Below are 17,784 nucleotides of genomic sequence, written 5' to 3' on the forward strand. Positions count from 1 at the left end.
AGGGCCAGCAGATGAACAAGGGCAAACAGATGAACAAGGGCCAGCAGATGAACAAGGGCCAGCAGATGAACAAGGAACAGTAGGTGAACAAGCAACGGCAGGTGAGCAGTGAACAGCATGTGAACAATGAACAGGAGGTGAACAATGAGCAGGAGTTGAACAAGGGACAACCACGGAATGCACCTGGAACCTGAGATCAAAATCCATTCCGTCTTACCAGTGGGCTACTCGACGTCACTGTGAAAATAAAGTGTCTGTCAAAGAAAGCAAAAATTATTTTAATCAGTATTGTGTCTACAAAGAAACAAAAAAATAGGCTGGCAGTAGACAACAGGTCGGAATTGAAATTGTCGACACTATTCTTCAAGACAATCTACGCGCGACAACACAATGAGAGAAGGCAACACATCAGCAATACTAGACTTGATGAATGAGATACTTGGGCAACACTTGGGTATATTTTTTCATCGAAACGTTTCGCCAGGCAGTGTTTTCATCAGTCCAATACAGAGAAGAATGGTGGAAGATCAGAGGGCGTTTGAGGTAATCAGTCCCTCAGCTTGGAGTCGATGTGATCAGTCCATCAATCTTGATAAGAATACAACGAAGGAGCTTATATACCGCAGCACATGAGGTGAAGCAGTTGTAGGCGGTGTCACCTTGGATAAATCCACAGGTGGAAGCAGGTTATGCCTATAGTTTGACAAGTGTAGACTTCCTTGTATCAAGATACCAAGATGAAGTGTCTAACAGTAATTATAAATTGATTCCCCGAACCAGTTATAAGAAGATAAAAAGAAGGAACACTGCAGCAGGCCTACTGGCCCATGCGGGGCAGGTCCAGTTCTCCCACCGGCTTAAGCCAATGCCTTAACCTAGTCAGTTCAATCACATTCACTTAAGGAAGGAGCACTGCATCTGACCTAGTAGCACAAGCTAGTCAGGTCCAACTATTACCGAACGGGATGTAGCAGTGTTCCTCCCTTCTCATGTTTTAGTAACTAAGAAGCAATCTGTAGTATACACTAACGGAATCGTTTTAAGATATAAGCCTAAACCAAAATTTCTAATCCATACTATAGAACAAAGAGTTATAAAGAATGAAGGTTGTAAAATTAAATGACGATAATGAAAAAAATACTGAAAGTACCTTAGTTGACTGATAAGAGAACTGAGGATCTTGACTCACGGAATCGTAATAAGTCAAATGCAAACAAATAACGGAACGGAGACTTTACGACACAATAATCGGGATACGATACAGGAAAATATATAGAGGAAAGTCTTGTCAAGAAGACATAATTGAAAGCCTGAAAAAACGGTGAAAAAAATATACCAAAAATCTTTACTTCGAAATGAAAAAGGTATATACTCCCAATATACTACTACTCCTCTCACTCTCCATCTCTTTCTCTCTCTCTCTCTTTTTACACCCGTCTCCCTTTTTCTACACCCCCCGTAAGTCATGTCCCTTCATCAGAGGGTCTTCAAACTTCTCGCTACGCGAGTCACATCGCATATTTTAGACATTTTCGCTAGTCCAGGAAGAAATCAATCTTATTAATAAACATAATGAATGAATAACACTTAAATTAGCTTTAATTGGATGCTTTAAGTATTCATCATGATACGATTCAGAGCAAAAGAGAAATGTGACAATAACAAAGAAGGAATAGCGTGCTTACAATGAGAAATTATGAGTGAAAATGTGGAACATAATAATCATTTACTGACCTGCAGATGAGAAAAGCTGACACAATATTAATTTGCACATGATTAATGGGAATGATGTAATTGGTGAACTGGAGTTTCAGGCTTGAGGAGCAAATTATTAGAATGGACTTTAAATGCTTATCAGATAAATGTGTGGGATATTTGACTCGACATGCTTCACTTTTTAAAATGTTTGTTCACAAAGGCACATTGTACCAAAAACTGATACGAATCCACAAACTTTAAATTTGAAAACTGTTCAGGCTTTAAAGATTCATAAAACTGGATCAGATTTTCTGCTTTATACTTTTCATTCAGTATGTCATCTGACTGGAGATCAATAATTTTTCTTTTAGAGGATTTTGGACAGATTTGCTTTTTCTGGGCATAACTCTGCCACTGATTCTATCATACACTCTTTGACCAAATCTCCATCGGTGATTGGCCTTCCTCTTTTAGCTAACACATAAGCTTCTTTGTAACTGGTCCTGGTTAAACTTTATTTTCCAGGACTCTTCTGCCTCCAGCTGCATATCTCACTTTTTTCCCTTAACCTGTGTACTCACCTTGTACAATTCTACCTGTATATTTCACCTTGTACCTTCATCCTGTGTGCTCACATTGTATACTTTCCCCTGTATATTTCACCTTGTACCTTCATCCTGTGTACTCACCTTGTATACTTTCCCCTGTATATTTCACCTTGTACCTTCACCCTGTGTGCTCACCTTGTATACTTTCCCCTGTATATTTCACCTTGTACCTTCACCCTGTGTGCTCACCTTGTATACTTTCCCCTGTAAATTTTACCTTGTACCTTCACCCTGTGTGCTCACCTTGTATACTTTCCCCTGTATATTTCACCTTGTACCTTCACCCTGTGTGCTCACCTTGTATACTTTCCCCTGTATATTTCACCTTGTACCTTCACCCTGTGTGCTCACCTTGTATACTTTCCCCTGTATATTTCACCTTGTACCTTCACCCTGTGTGCTCACCTTTTATACTTTCCCCTGTATATTTCACCTTGTACCTTCACCCTGTGTGCTTACTTTCTCTTCTGCATAAGAAAAAACCTTGTCGGGAAAGCATCCTGCGTTGTACTGATTCAAATTTTTTCCCCGCACGTCGTGTTCTTGTGAAATAGGAGCAACTTGGTTTATATTTGGCCTCACAGTGCCGACGAACATTGTTCTCCTTCAAAATTGCAAGAGTTTCGTGGCATACGACACACAAGGCTTTACCACCTGCATGTACATGCGGCACTCTGCACTGTTCCTTTCATTTTTTCTTCCATAATTAATGGCTATATTTGAAAAAATAAAAAGATTGAAGCTAAAATTAGAACAAATTTTTGACATAATTTGCTATAAACAAGAAAATATTTTACTTTATGTGACTAAAGTGGCTGATAATGAGTTCATTATTTTTACTATTCATAAATGTTTCAAATTGCTGCGGGCCGCATAAAATTTTGTGGAGGGCCGCATGTGGCCCGCGGACCTGAGTTTGGAGACCCCTGCCCAAGATAATAAACAACAGCCCTAAATTTCTATTGAAATCAATTGTCCTTAACAGATAATCTCGGTGTGAACTTTCAAGTCCTCTCGTGTAACTTTCTCCCAAGTTCCCTTCCTCTCTTTCTCCCTATCTCTCCTTCTTTCTCTTTCCGTCTCTCTCTTTTTACCTATCTATCCTTCTCCCTCTCTCTCTCTCTCTCTGACACACAAACACACACACACACACACACACACACACACACACACACACACAACAAAAAAATTACGATCCTTAGATCTTTCTTCGCTACCTGAGCTGCGCTCGTCTCCAGTCCTCAACAGAAAGGAAAAAAATCAGCAAGTCTTGTCCCGTCTTTTTTTCTGAATTTCCCACTTGTTGGAAGACCCAAAAAATGAGAAGTGGACCTCCGTCACTTGCCCTCGAGCGTCGTGTACTTACACCTCACCTATGTCGACAGGAAAAAAAGTATTGTCCTGGCTGTGTCCTATTCGTTTTCTTCGGACCGTCACACTGTTTGGCCAAGAACTTCCCTGTTAGGGGCTTTATTTCTGTTGTTTCTGTTACTGCTGCGTTTATTTGTGGTGCTTTTTTTTTGTGGTCTGGAGTTTTGTGACTCTGATCGCGGGTTCTAACCCCACCCGTGGTATGGTTTGTTTACAATCGTGTCATTACGATTTCGTGAATCATGTTTGATGGGTTTGTTGATGTTAGTAATAATGTTAGAATTACCGACAAAATGTTTGGTAAATGTACACAGATAAACTAATGTGACACTCTGGCAACGTTTCGCTCTCCAGGAGCTTTGTCAAGCAGTTACAATGTGTGTGTCCTTGTAGAGCGAAACGTTGCCACAATTAGTTGTTGTACCTGTGTCCATTTACCCAACGCGTTCTTGTTACTGTTACTATTGCATTTGGTGATTCTGTTTTTCCTGTTGGTAATACTGAGTCATTTTCTGTTTTTTTCTGTTGCTGTTACTGATATGTTTGAAGGTCTGTTTGTCTGTTGCCGTCACTGTTGCATTTGTCAGTCCTGTTGCTGATGTTGCATTTCATACTCCTGTTGCTGTTGTTACATTTGATAGTCCTGTTGCTGCTGTTTTATTTTATGGTTCTGTTGCTGCTGTTGCATTTGATGTTCCTACTGATCCTGTTGCATTTCTGATATTCCTGTTACTGTCAATTTTGTGGTCCTTTTGTTGCTGTTGCATTTGTTTCTGTTGATGCTGCTGTCTTTAGTCTATATTTGATAGTCCTGGTGCTTTTGTTAAACTGGACGGTCCTGTTGGTGGCCCAAGTTACGCTATTGTTGTTGTATTTGGGGGTTCTGTTGCTGTTGTATTTGGTGTTCCTGTTGTTGCTGCTGCTGTTGTATTTGGCGTTCCTGTTGTTGCTGATGCTGTTGCATTTGGTGTTCCTGTTGTTGCTGATGCTGTTGCATTTGGCGTTCCTGTTGTTGCTGCTGTTGTTGGTACTGCTGTTGTATTTGGCGTTCCTGTTGTTGCTGCTGCTGTTGTATTTGATATTCCTATGCTGCTGATGCTGTTGCTATTCTGTTGTATTTAGTGTTCCTGTTGGTGCTGCTGTTGTATTTGGTGTTCCCGTTGTTGTTGCTGTTGTATTTGGTGTTCCTGTTGTTGCTGTTGCCGTTACTGAATTTTACGTGTAGCAAAAGAATGAAAAAAAAAAAGATTTGGCAAGAGAATAATGAGGAGGGTCGAGAAAAAGTGGATTTAAGAATAGTGTTTAGAGTTCCAGCAGAAATTTGTGGGTCCAGGAAGGTAGGTGAGAGAGAAGAAAAATATTTTAAGAACGAGGTGCAAACACCGTTAAAAACACAATAAAAATGTTAATTTTAGTTGGGGAAAAATTATATATATATATATATATTTATATATATATATATATATATATATATATATATATATATATATATATATATATATATATATATATATATATATATATATATATATATATATATATATATATATGCAAGGAATTCGCAAGAGCAGGCGAAATATACACACTGATCTTTGGCTGAAGGAGACTCGAACCTACGAACCTTAGGACAAGGCACGCAGTGCTTTACCAATCTACCCACACTGGACCAATACCTTGGCGTGTAGCGTGCGCTACACGTTTGATCCAAGGCAGCCAGATTTCAGGGAGAAGGCTTACAGCTTTTCATCTCATCCCCTGCATGCATCAGTGTTTGTGTATATTTCGCCTGCTCTTGCGAATTCCTTGCATTGTTAAAATCTCTAGTAAGGTTGATGCGTGCAGGGGATGAGATGAAAAGCTGTAAGCCTTCTCCTTGAAAGCTGGCTGCCTTGGATCAAACGTGTAGCGCACGCTACACGCCAAGGTATTGTCCAGTGTGGGTAGATTGGTAAAGCACTGCGTACCTTGTCCTAAGGTTCGTAGGTTCGAGTTTCCTTCAGCCAGAGATCAGTGTTTATATATATATATATATATATATATATATATATATATATATATATATATATACAGGATCCATACATAACTTTAATAAGAGATACAATAATGCTTATGGAGCAGGGAGAGTGGACATAGTACACTCCACCGATGCAAGCACAAATATGGGAGTACAAATACACACACACACACACACACACACACACACACACACACACACATACACACATACACACACACACACATACACACGCACACACGCACACACACACACACACACACACACACACACACACACACACACACACACACACACATATTTCTACTAAGAAATCTTTGGATAGTACAGTATAACGGAGAGTGAATGAGAGAGAGAGAGAGAGAGAGAATACACTCAGGCATCATCAGAGTTCAGACAACAACAACAACAGAGAACGACCAAGTTTATTGTCATTTTTCTTGTTCTCAACTCCAGTGCCGCTAATGACGTCTTCACCGGAAATATTAAGTGACAAAATATTTACGCACTTTTATTCCTTAACGTCCCTTTGTTCTGTGTTCTTCTCTTATCGTTCTTTTCTTGTTCTTCTGTTCTCTCTGTGTGCAGTGAGCAGGCGAATATTTTTTGTCTGTTTAGTATCTATTAATCATTGACTTGTGTTATGGTAACAAGAGGCTGTTTGACAGCTGAGATATTTTTAAGTGCTGTCTTGTACTTTTTTTATTAACACATCGGCCGTCTCCCACCAAGGCAGGGTAGCCCATAAAAGAAAAATTTTCACCATCATTCACTCCATCACTGTCTTACCAGAAGGGTGCTTTACGCTACAGTTTTTAAACTGCAACATTAACACCCCTCCTTCAGAGTGTAGGCACTGTACTTCCCATCTCCAGGACTCAAGTCCCGCCTGCCGGTTTCCCTGAACCCCTTCATAAATGTTACCTTGCTCACACTCCAACAGCATGTCAAATCCTAAAAACAATTTGTCTCTATTCGCCCCTATCTAACACGTTCATGCATGCTTGCTGGAAGTCCAAGCCCCTCTCACACAAAACCTTTACCCCCCTCCCTCCAACCTTTCCTAGGACGACTCTTACCCCACCTCCCTCCACTACATATTTATACACTCTGGAAGTCATTATGTTTTGTTTCACCCTCTTTACATGTCCGAACCACCTCTACAGCCCCTCCTCAGCCCTCTGGATAATAGTTTAGGTAATCCTACACCTCCTCCTAATGTCCACACTACAGATCCACTGCATTAAATTCACACAGCACATTGCCCTCAAACATGACATCGCCACTGCCTCCAGCCTTCTCCTTGTTGCAACATTCACCACCCATGCTTCACACCCATATATAACTATACTCTCATACATTCCCCTCTTTGCTTATGTGGACAAATTTCTTTGTCTCCACAGACTCCTAAGTGCACCACTCACCTTTTTTCCCCTCATCAGTTCTGATTCACCTCATCTTTCATAGACCCATCTGCTGACACTTCCACTCCTAAATATCTGAATAAATTCACCTCCTCCATACTCTCTCCCTCCAATCTGACATCCAGCCTTTCGTTACCAATTTTTTTTATCCTCATCACTTCTAATTTTCTTCTTTTACATCCCCTACCAACAGAAGCACATTTTATATATTAAACACTAATCTGACGCCTCACACACACAAAAATATTTTAACCTCATCAGTGTCATTTATGTATACTGTGAACAACAAAAGGCCCAACACTGACCCTTGTGGAACACCGCTGGTGACACGTCCGAATTTGCGATATGCTTATGATAGGTATCGCTAGATTCCCAGGCGGGCCTGGGGCCAGTTGCTGTCGAGTGTCTGTTCAACCAGGCTGTTGCTGGTGGCAGCCTTCTGGGTCACATATTACACTTCATGTTAGGTAAAAGGAAACACGTATATCATTACACTACAACATTACACAACATTACACAACATTACACAACTTTACACAACATTACACAACATTACACATTACACAACTTTACACAACATTACAGAACATTACACAACATTACACAACATTACACAACATTACACAACATTACACAACTTTACACAACTTTACACAACATTACACATTACACAACATTACACAACATTACACAACTTTACACAACATTACACAACATTACACAACTTTACACAACATTACACAACTTTACACAACATTACACATTACACAACATTACACAACTTTACACAACTTTACACAACTTTACACAACATTACACAACATTACACAACATTACACAACATTACACAACTTTACACAACTTTACACAACTTTACACATTACACAACATTACACAACATTACACAACTTTACACAACTTTACACAACTTTACACATTACACAACATTACACAACATTACACAACATTACACAACATTACACAACTTTACACATTACACATTACACAACATTACACAACTTTACACAACTTTACACAACTTTACACATTACACAACATTACACAACATTACACAACTTTACACAACATTACACAACTTTACACATTACACAACATTACACAACATTACACATTACACAACTTTACACAACTTTACACAACTTTACACATTACACAACATTACACAACATTACACAACATTACACAACTTTACACAACATTACACAACTTTACACAACATTACACAACATTACACAACATTACACATTACACAACTTTACACAACTTTACACATTACACAAAATTACACAACATTACACAACATTACACAACTTTACACAACTTTACACAACATTACACAACATTACACAACATTACACAACATTACACAACTTTACACAACTTTACACATTACACAACATTACACAACATTACACAACATTACACAACATTACACAACATTACACAACTTTACACATTACACAACTTTACACAACATTACACAACATTACACAACATTACACAACTTTACACAACTTTACACATTACACAACATTACACAACATTACACAACATTACACAACATTACACAACATTACACAACTTTACAGAACTTTACACAACTTTACACAACATTACACAACATTACACAACATTACACAACATTACACAACTTTACACAACTTTACACAACTTTACACAACTTTACACATTACACAACATTACACAACATTACACTTCAGTAGTGAACTCTCATTGATCTGTCTTCTAGCTGTTCTGTTGTCTCGTTCTGTTATTGTTCTCTGTTCTCGTTCCAGTTCTTGTTGTATGTTCCCATTATGCTCATGTTGGTTTATGTTTCTGTTCTCTGTACTCGTTGTTGTGTGTTTCCGTTGTTCTGTGTTCTAGTGTTCACTTACCAGTTGTTCAGTGTCCCAATGTTCACTGTTTCCGTTGTTCAGTGTTCTGTTTTTCCCGTTGTTTCTTTTCCTTTAATCTTTTCCGTTGTTCTTTCCTCGTTGTTCTGTGTTTCTACTGTCTCCGTTGTTCTGTGATCCCGTTGTACTTTCCCCGTTGTTCTGTGATCCCGTTGTCCTCTCCCCGTTGTTCTGTGTTCCCGTTGTCCTTTTCCCGTTGTTCTGTGTTCCTGTTGTTCTGTGATCCCGTTGTCCTCTCCCCGTTGTTCTGTGATCCCGTTGTCCTTTCCCCGTTGTTCTGTGATCCCGTTGTCCTCTCCCCGTTGTTCTGTGTTCCCGTTGTCCTTTTCCCGTTGTTCTGTGATCCCGTTGTCCTTTTCCCGTTGTTCTGTGATCCCGTTGTCCTATTCCCGTTGTTCTGTGTTCCCGTTGTCCTTTTCCCGTTCTGTGATCCCGTTAACCTTTTCCCGTTGTTCTGTGATCTCGTTGTCCTTTTCCCGTTCTGTGATCCCGTTGTCCTCTCCCAGTTGTTCTGTATTCCCGTTGTTCTGTGATCCCGTTGTCCTTTTCCCGTTGTTCTGTGATCCCGTTGTCCTCTCCCCGTTCTGTTTTCCCGTTGTTCTGTGATCCCGTTGTCCTCATCCCGTTGTTCTGTGTTCCCGTTGTCTTTTTTCCGTTGTTCTGTGATCCCGTTGTCCTCTCCCCGTTCTCACCCTGTTCTGTTTTCCCGTTGTCCTCTCCCCGTTGTTCTCACCCTGTTCTGTGTTCCCACTGTCCTCTCCCGTTCTGTGTTCCCGTTGTCCTACCCCCGTTGTTCTCACCCCGTTCTCTCCCCGTTGTTTTGTGTTCCCGTTGTCCTACCCCGTTCTGTTTTCCCGTTGTCCTCCTCCCGTTTTTCTCACCCTGTTGTTCTGTGTTCCCGTTGTCCTGCCCCCGTTGTTCTGTGTTCCCGTTGTCCTGCCCCCGTTGTTCTGTGTTCCCGTTGTCCTGCCCCCGTTGTTCTGTGTTCCCGTTGTCCTGCCCCCGTTGTTCTGTGTTCCCGTTGTCCTGCCCCCGTTGTTCTGTGTCCCCATTGTCCTCCCCCCGTTGTTTTTTGTCCAAACGGCACTCGGAATGAACTAATTATTTGAAAAAAAAAATCCCAATTGACTGTGAAAATACAGAACGAAAATTCGCTGTTCAGAAAAAAAACAAAATTCTGCCGAATTGCAAATGTTCAAAGTTCAATAGAATTACACGAGATTTTCAGAATTAACGGAGCTGAGAATTAATGTGAGAATTTTTAGTTCACAATGCCCTGTATGGTAGTCTCTCATGATGGAACTGATGGCACAATTCTGGCTGGTATGGTAGTCTCCCATGGTGGAACTGATGGGACACTTCTGGCGGGAATGGTACTTTCCCATGATGGAATTGATGGCACAATTCTGGCTGGTATGGTAGTCTCCCATGGTGGAACTGATGGGACACTTCTGGCGGGTATGGTACTTTCCCATGATGGAACTGATGGCACAATTCTGGCTGGTATGGTAGTCTCCCATGGTGGAACTGATGGGACACTTCTGGCTGGTATGGTAGTCTCCCATGATGGAAATAATGGGGGCAATAATTCTGTCTGGGTTGGTACTCTCACATGACGGGAATTATAGGAGAATAATTTCTGCTTGGGATGGTACTTTCCCCCATGATGGAATTATGGGGCATTAATTCTAAGATCTTCTGGTATGGTACCCTCCCGTGATGGGATTTATGGTACTCTCCCATGATGGGACTGATGGGACAATTCTGGCTGGTATGGTAGTCTCCCATGATGGAAATAATGGGGGCAATAATTCTGTCTGGGTTGGTACTCTCACATGACGGGAATTATAGGAGAATAATTTCTGCTTGGGATGGTACTCCCCCATGATGGAATTATGGGGCATTAATTCTAGGTCTGGTTTGGTACCCTCCCGTGATGGGAATTATGGCGCGATAATTCAATACCACTGTTTCCTCTATAGAAATAATGGTACTAATGGCTCTTGGTCCATGGAATTTGACTTACTCTCCTGTTCCTGGTATCAAAATCCCATTCCTTCAGGCGTTGTATGTCAGGGCTTTAAAGCCAGATATCAGAGGAAATACCAGATATCAGAGAAAAACACCAGATATCAGAGGAAATACCAGATATCAGAGAAAAACACCAGATATCAGAGGAAATACCAGATATCAGAGGAAATACCAGATATCAGAGGAAATACCAGATATCAGAGAAAAACACCAGATACCAGAGGAAATACCAGATATCAGAGAAAAACACCAGATATCAGAGGAAATACCAGATATCAGAGAAAAACACCAGATATCAGAGGAAATACCAGATATCAGAGGAAATACCAGATATCAGAGGAAATACCAGATATCAGAGGATATCAGAGGAAATACCAGATATTAGAGAAAAACACCAGATATCAGAGGAAATACCAGATATCAGAGAAAAACACCAGATATCAGAGGAAATACCAGATATCAGAGAAAAACACCAGATATCAGAGGAAATACCAGATATCAGAGAAAAACACCAGATATCAGAGGAAATACCAGATATCAGAGGAAATACCAGATATAAGAGGAAATACCAGATATCAGAGAAAAACACCAGATATCAGAGGAAATACCAGATATCAGAGAAAAACACCAGATATCAGAGGAAATACCAGATATCAGAGAAAAACACCAGATATCAGAGGAAATACCAGATATCAGAGAAAAACACCAGATATCAGAGGAAATACCAGATATCAGAGAAAAACACCAGATATCAGAGGAAATACCAGATATCAGAGGAAATACCAGATATCAGAGGAAATACCAGATATCAGAGAAAAACACCAGATATCAGAGGAAATACCAGATATCAGAGAAAAACACCAGATATCAGAGGAAATACCAGATATCAGAGAAAAACACCAGATATCAGAGGAAATACCAGATATCAGAGAAAAACACCAGATATCAGAGGAAATACCAGATATCAGAGAAAAACACCAGATATCAGAGGAAATACCAGATATCAGAGAAAAACACCAGATATCAGAGGAAATACCAGATATCAGAGGAAATACCAGATATCAGAGGAAATACCAGATATCAGAGGAAATACCAGATATCAGAGAAAAACACCAGATATCAGAGGAAATACCAGATATCAGAGGAAATACCAGATATCAGAGAAAAACACCAGATATCAGAGGAAATACCAGATATCAGAGAAAAACACCAGATATCAGAGGAAATACCAGATATCAGAGAAAAACACCAGATATCAGAGGAAATACCAGATATCAGAGAAAAACACCAGATATCAGAGGAAATACCAGATATCAGAGAAAAACACCAGATATCAGAGGAAATACCAGATATCAGAGAAAAACACCAGATATCAGAGGAAATACCAGATATCAGAGGAAATACCAGATATCAGAGGAAATACCAGATATCAGAGAAAAACACCAGATATCAGAGGAAATACCAGATATCAGAGGAAATACCAGATATCAGAGAAAAACACCAGATATCAGAGGAAATACCAGATATCAGAGAAAAACACCAGATATCAGAGGAAATACCAGATATCAGAGAAAAACACCAGATATCAGAGGAAATACCAGATATCAGAGAAAAACACCAGATATCAGAGGAAATACCAGATATCAGAGGAAATACCAGATATCAGAGGAAATACCAGATATCAGAGGAAATACCAGATATCAGAGAAAAACACCAGATATCAGAGGAAATACCAGATATCAGAGGAAATACCAGATATCAGAGAAAAACACCAGATATCAGAGGAAATACCAGATATCAGAGGAAATACCAGATATCAGAGAAAAACACCAGATATCAGAGGAAATACCAGATATCAGAGAAAAACACCAGATATCAGAGGAAATACCAGATATCAGAGAAAAACACCAGATATCAGAGGAAATACCAGATATCAGAGAAAAACACCAGATATCAGAGGAAATACCAGATATCAGAGGAAATACCAGATATCAGAGGAAATACCAGATATCAGAGGAAATACCAGATATCAGAGAAAAACACCAGATATCAGAGGAAATACCAGATATCAGAGGAAATACCAGATATCAGAGAAAAACACCAGATATCAGAGGAAATACCAGATATCAGAGGAAATACCAGATATCAGAGAAAAACACCAGATATCAGAGGAAATACCAGATATCAGAGAAAAACACCAGATATCAGAGGAAATACCAGATATCAGAGAAAAACACCAGATATCAGAGGAAATACCAGATATCAGAGAAAAACACCAGATATCAGAGGAAATACCAGATATCAGAGAAAAACACCAGATATCAGAGGAAATACCAGATATCAGAGAAAAACACCAGATATCAGAGGAAATACCAGATATCAGAGAAAAACACCAGATATCAGAGGAAATACCAGATATCAGAGGAAATACCAGATATCAGAGAAAAACACCAGATATCAGAGGAAATACCAGATATCAGAGAAAAACACCAGATATCAGAGGAAATACCAGATATCAGAGAAAAACACCAGATATCAGAGGAAATACCAGACATCAGAGAAAAACACCAGATATCAGAGGAAATACCAGATATCAGAGAAAAACACCAGATATCAGAGGAAATACCAGACATCAGAGAAAAACACCAGATATCAGAGGAAATACCAGATATCAGAGAAAAACACCAGATATCAGAGGAAATACCAGATATCAGAGAAAAACACCAGATATCAGAGGAAATACCAGATATCAGAGGAAATACCAGATATCAGAGGAAATACCAGATATCAGAGAAAAACACCAAATATCAGAGGAAATACCAGATATCAGAGAAAAACACCAGATATCAGAGGAAATACTAGATATCAGAGAAAAACACCAGATATCAGAGGAAATACCAGATATCAGAGAAAAACACCAGATATCAGAGGAAATACCAGATATCAGAGGAAATACCAGATATCAGAGGAAATACCAGATATCAGAGAAAAACACCAGATATCAGAGGAAATACCAGATATCAGAGGAAATACCAGATATCAGAGAAAAACACCAGATATCAGAGGAAATACCAGATATCAGAGAAAAACACCAGATATCAGAGGAAATACCAGATATCAGAGAAAAACACCAGATATCAGAGGAAATACCAGATATCAGAGAAAAACACCAGATATCAGAGGAAATACCAGATATCAGAGAAAAACACCAGATATCAGAGGAAATACCAGATATCAGAGGAAATACCAGATATCAGAGAAAAACACCAGATATCAGAGGAAATACCAGATATCAGAGAAAAACACCAGATATCAGAGGAAATACCAGATATCAGAGAAAAACACCAGATATCAGAGGAAATACCAGATATCAGAGAAAAACACCAGATATCAGAGGAAATACCAGATATCAGAGGAAATACCAGATATCAGAGGAAATACCAGATATCAGAGGAAATACCAGATATCAGAGAAAAACACCAGATATCAGAGGAAATACCAGATATCAGAGGAAATACCAGATATCAGAGAAAAACACCAGATATCAGAGGAAATACCAGATATCAGAGGAAATACCAGATATCAGAGAAAAACACCAGATATCAGAGGAAATACCAGATATCAGAGAAAAACACCAGATATCAGTGGAAATACCAGATATCAGAGAAAAACACCAGATATCAGAGGAAATACCAGATATCAGAGAAAAACACCAGATATCAGAGGAAATACCAGATATCAGAGAAAAACACCAGATATCAGAGGAAATACCAGATATCAGAGGAAATACCAGATATCAGAGAAAAACACCAGATATCAGAGGAAATACCAGATATCAGAGAAAAATACCAGATATCAGAGAAAAACACCAGATATCAGAGGAAATACCAGATATCAGAGAAAAACACCAGATATCAGAGGAAATACCAGATATCAGAGAAAAACACCAGATATCAGAGGAAATACCAGATATCAGAGAAAAACACCAGATATCAGAGGAAATACCAGACATCAGAGAAAAACACCAGATATCAGAGGAAATACCAGATATCAGAGAAAAACACCAGATATCAGAGGAAATACCAGACATCAGAGAAAAACACCAGATATCAGAGGAAATACCAGATATCAGAGAAAAACACCAGATATCAGAGGAAATACCAGATATCAGAGAAAAACACCAGATATCAGAGGAAATACCAGATATCAGAGGAAATACCAGATATCAGAGGAAATACCAGATATCAGAGAAAAACACCAAATATCAGAGGAAATACCAGATATCAGAGAAAAACACCAGATATCAGAGGAAATACTAGATATCAGAGAAAAACACCAGATATCAGAGGAAATACCAGATATCAGAGAAAAACACCAGATATCAGAGGAAATACCAGATATCAGAGGAAATACCAGATATCAGAGGAAATACCAGATATCAGAGGAAATACGAGACAAATAGCACTGCATATGACAGAAAAAACACCAGAAAGATGAAAACACAAAACCACAAGATATCAGGGAACACCACTAGATATCAGGGAACACCACCAGATATCAGGGAACACCACCAGATATCAGGGAACACCACCAGATATCAAGGAACACCACCATATATCAGGGAACACCACTAGATATCAAGGAACACCACCAGATATCAGGGAACACCACCAGATATCAGGGAACACCACCAGATATCAGGGAACACCAACAGATATCAGGGAACACCAACAGATATCAGGGAACACCAACAGATATCAGGAAACACCACCAGATATCAGGGAACACCACCAGATATCAAGGAACACCACCATATATCAGGGAACACCACTAGATATCAAGGAACACCACCAGATATCAGGGAACACCACTAGATATCAGGGAACACCACTAGATATCAAGGAACACCACCAGATATCAGGGAACACCACTAGATATCAGGGAACACCACTAGATATCAAGGAACACCACTAGATATCAGGGAACACCACTAGATATCAAGGAACACCACTAGATATCAAGGAACACCACTAGATATCAGGGAACACCACTAGATATCAGGGAACACCACTAGATATCAGGGAACACCACCAGATATCAGGGAACACCACTAGATATCAAGGAACACCACCATATATCAGGGAACACCACTAGATATCAGGGAACACCACTAGATATCAAGGAACACCACCAGATATCAGGGAACACCACTAGATATCAGGGAACACCACTAGATATCAAGGAACACCACCAGATATCAGGGAACACCACTAGATATCAGGGAACACCACTAGATATCAAGGAACACCACCAGATATCAGGGAACACCACTAGATATCAGGGAACACCACTAGATATCAAGGAACACCACCAGATATCAGGGAACACCACTAGATATCAGGGAACACCACTAGATATCAAGGAACACCACCAGATATCAGGGAACACCACTAGATATCAGGGAACACCACTAGATATCAAGGAACACCACCAGATATCAGGGAACACCACTAGATATCAGGGAACACCACTAGATATCAAGGAACACCACCAGATATCAGGGAACACCACTAGATATCAGGGAACACCACTAGATATCAAGGAACACCACCAGATATCAGGGAACACCACTAGATATCAGGGAACACCACTAGATATCAAGGAACACCACCAGATATCAGGGAACACCACCAGATATCAAGGAACACCACCAGATATCAGGGAACACCACTAGATATCAGGGAACACCACTATATATCAAGGAACACCACCAGATATCAGGGAACACCACCAGATATCAAGGAACACCACCAGATATCAGGGAACACCACTAGATATCAGGGAACACCACTAGATATCAGGGAACACCACTAGATATCAGGGAACACCACTAGATATCAAGGAACACCACCAGATATCAGGGAACACCACCAGATATCAGGGAACACCACCAGATATCAAGGAACACCACCAGATATCAGGGAACACCACTAGATATCAGGGAACACCACCAGGTATCAGGAAACACCACCCGATTTCAGGGAACACCACCAGATTTCAGGGAGCACCACCAGATATCAGGGAGCACCACCAGATATCAGGGAACACCACCAGATATCAGGGAACACCACCAGATATCAGGGAACACCACCAGATATCAGGGAAGACCACTAGATATCAGGGAACACCACTAGATATCTGGGAACACCACCAGGTATCAGGAAACACCACCCGATTTCAGGGAACACCATCAGATTTCAGGGAACACCTCCAGATATCAGGGAACACCACCAGATATCAGAGAACACCACCAGATATCAGGGAACACCACCAGATATCAGGGAACACCACCAGATATCAGGAAACACCACTAGATATCAGGGAACACCACCAGATATCAGGAAGCACAAACAGATATCAGGGAACATCACCAGATATAAGGGAACACCACCAGATATCAGGGAACACCACCAGATATCAGGGAACACCACCAGATATCAGGGAAGACCACTAGATATCAGGGAACACCACTAGATATCAGGGAACACCACCAGGTATCAGGAAACACCACCCGATTTCAGGGAACACCATCAGATTTCAGGGACCACCACCAGATATCAGGGAACACCACCAGATATCAGGGAACACCACCAGATATCAGGAAGCACAAACAGATATCAGGGAACACCACCAGATATAAG

This window comes from Cherax quadricarinatus, chromosome 88 (assembly GCF_038502225.1).
Source record: "Cherax quadricarinatus isolate ZL_2023a chromosome 88, ASM3850222v1, whole genome shotgun sequence".
NCBI lineage: Eukaryota > Metazoa > Arthropoda > Malacostraca > Decapoda > Parastacidae > Cherax > Cherax quadricarinatus.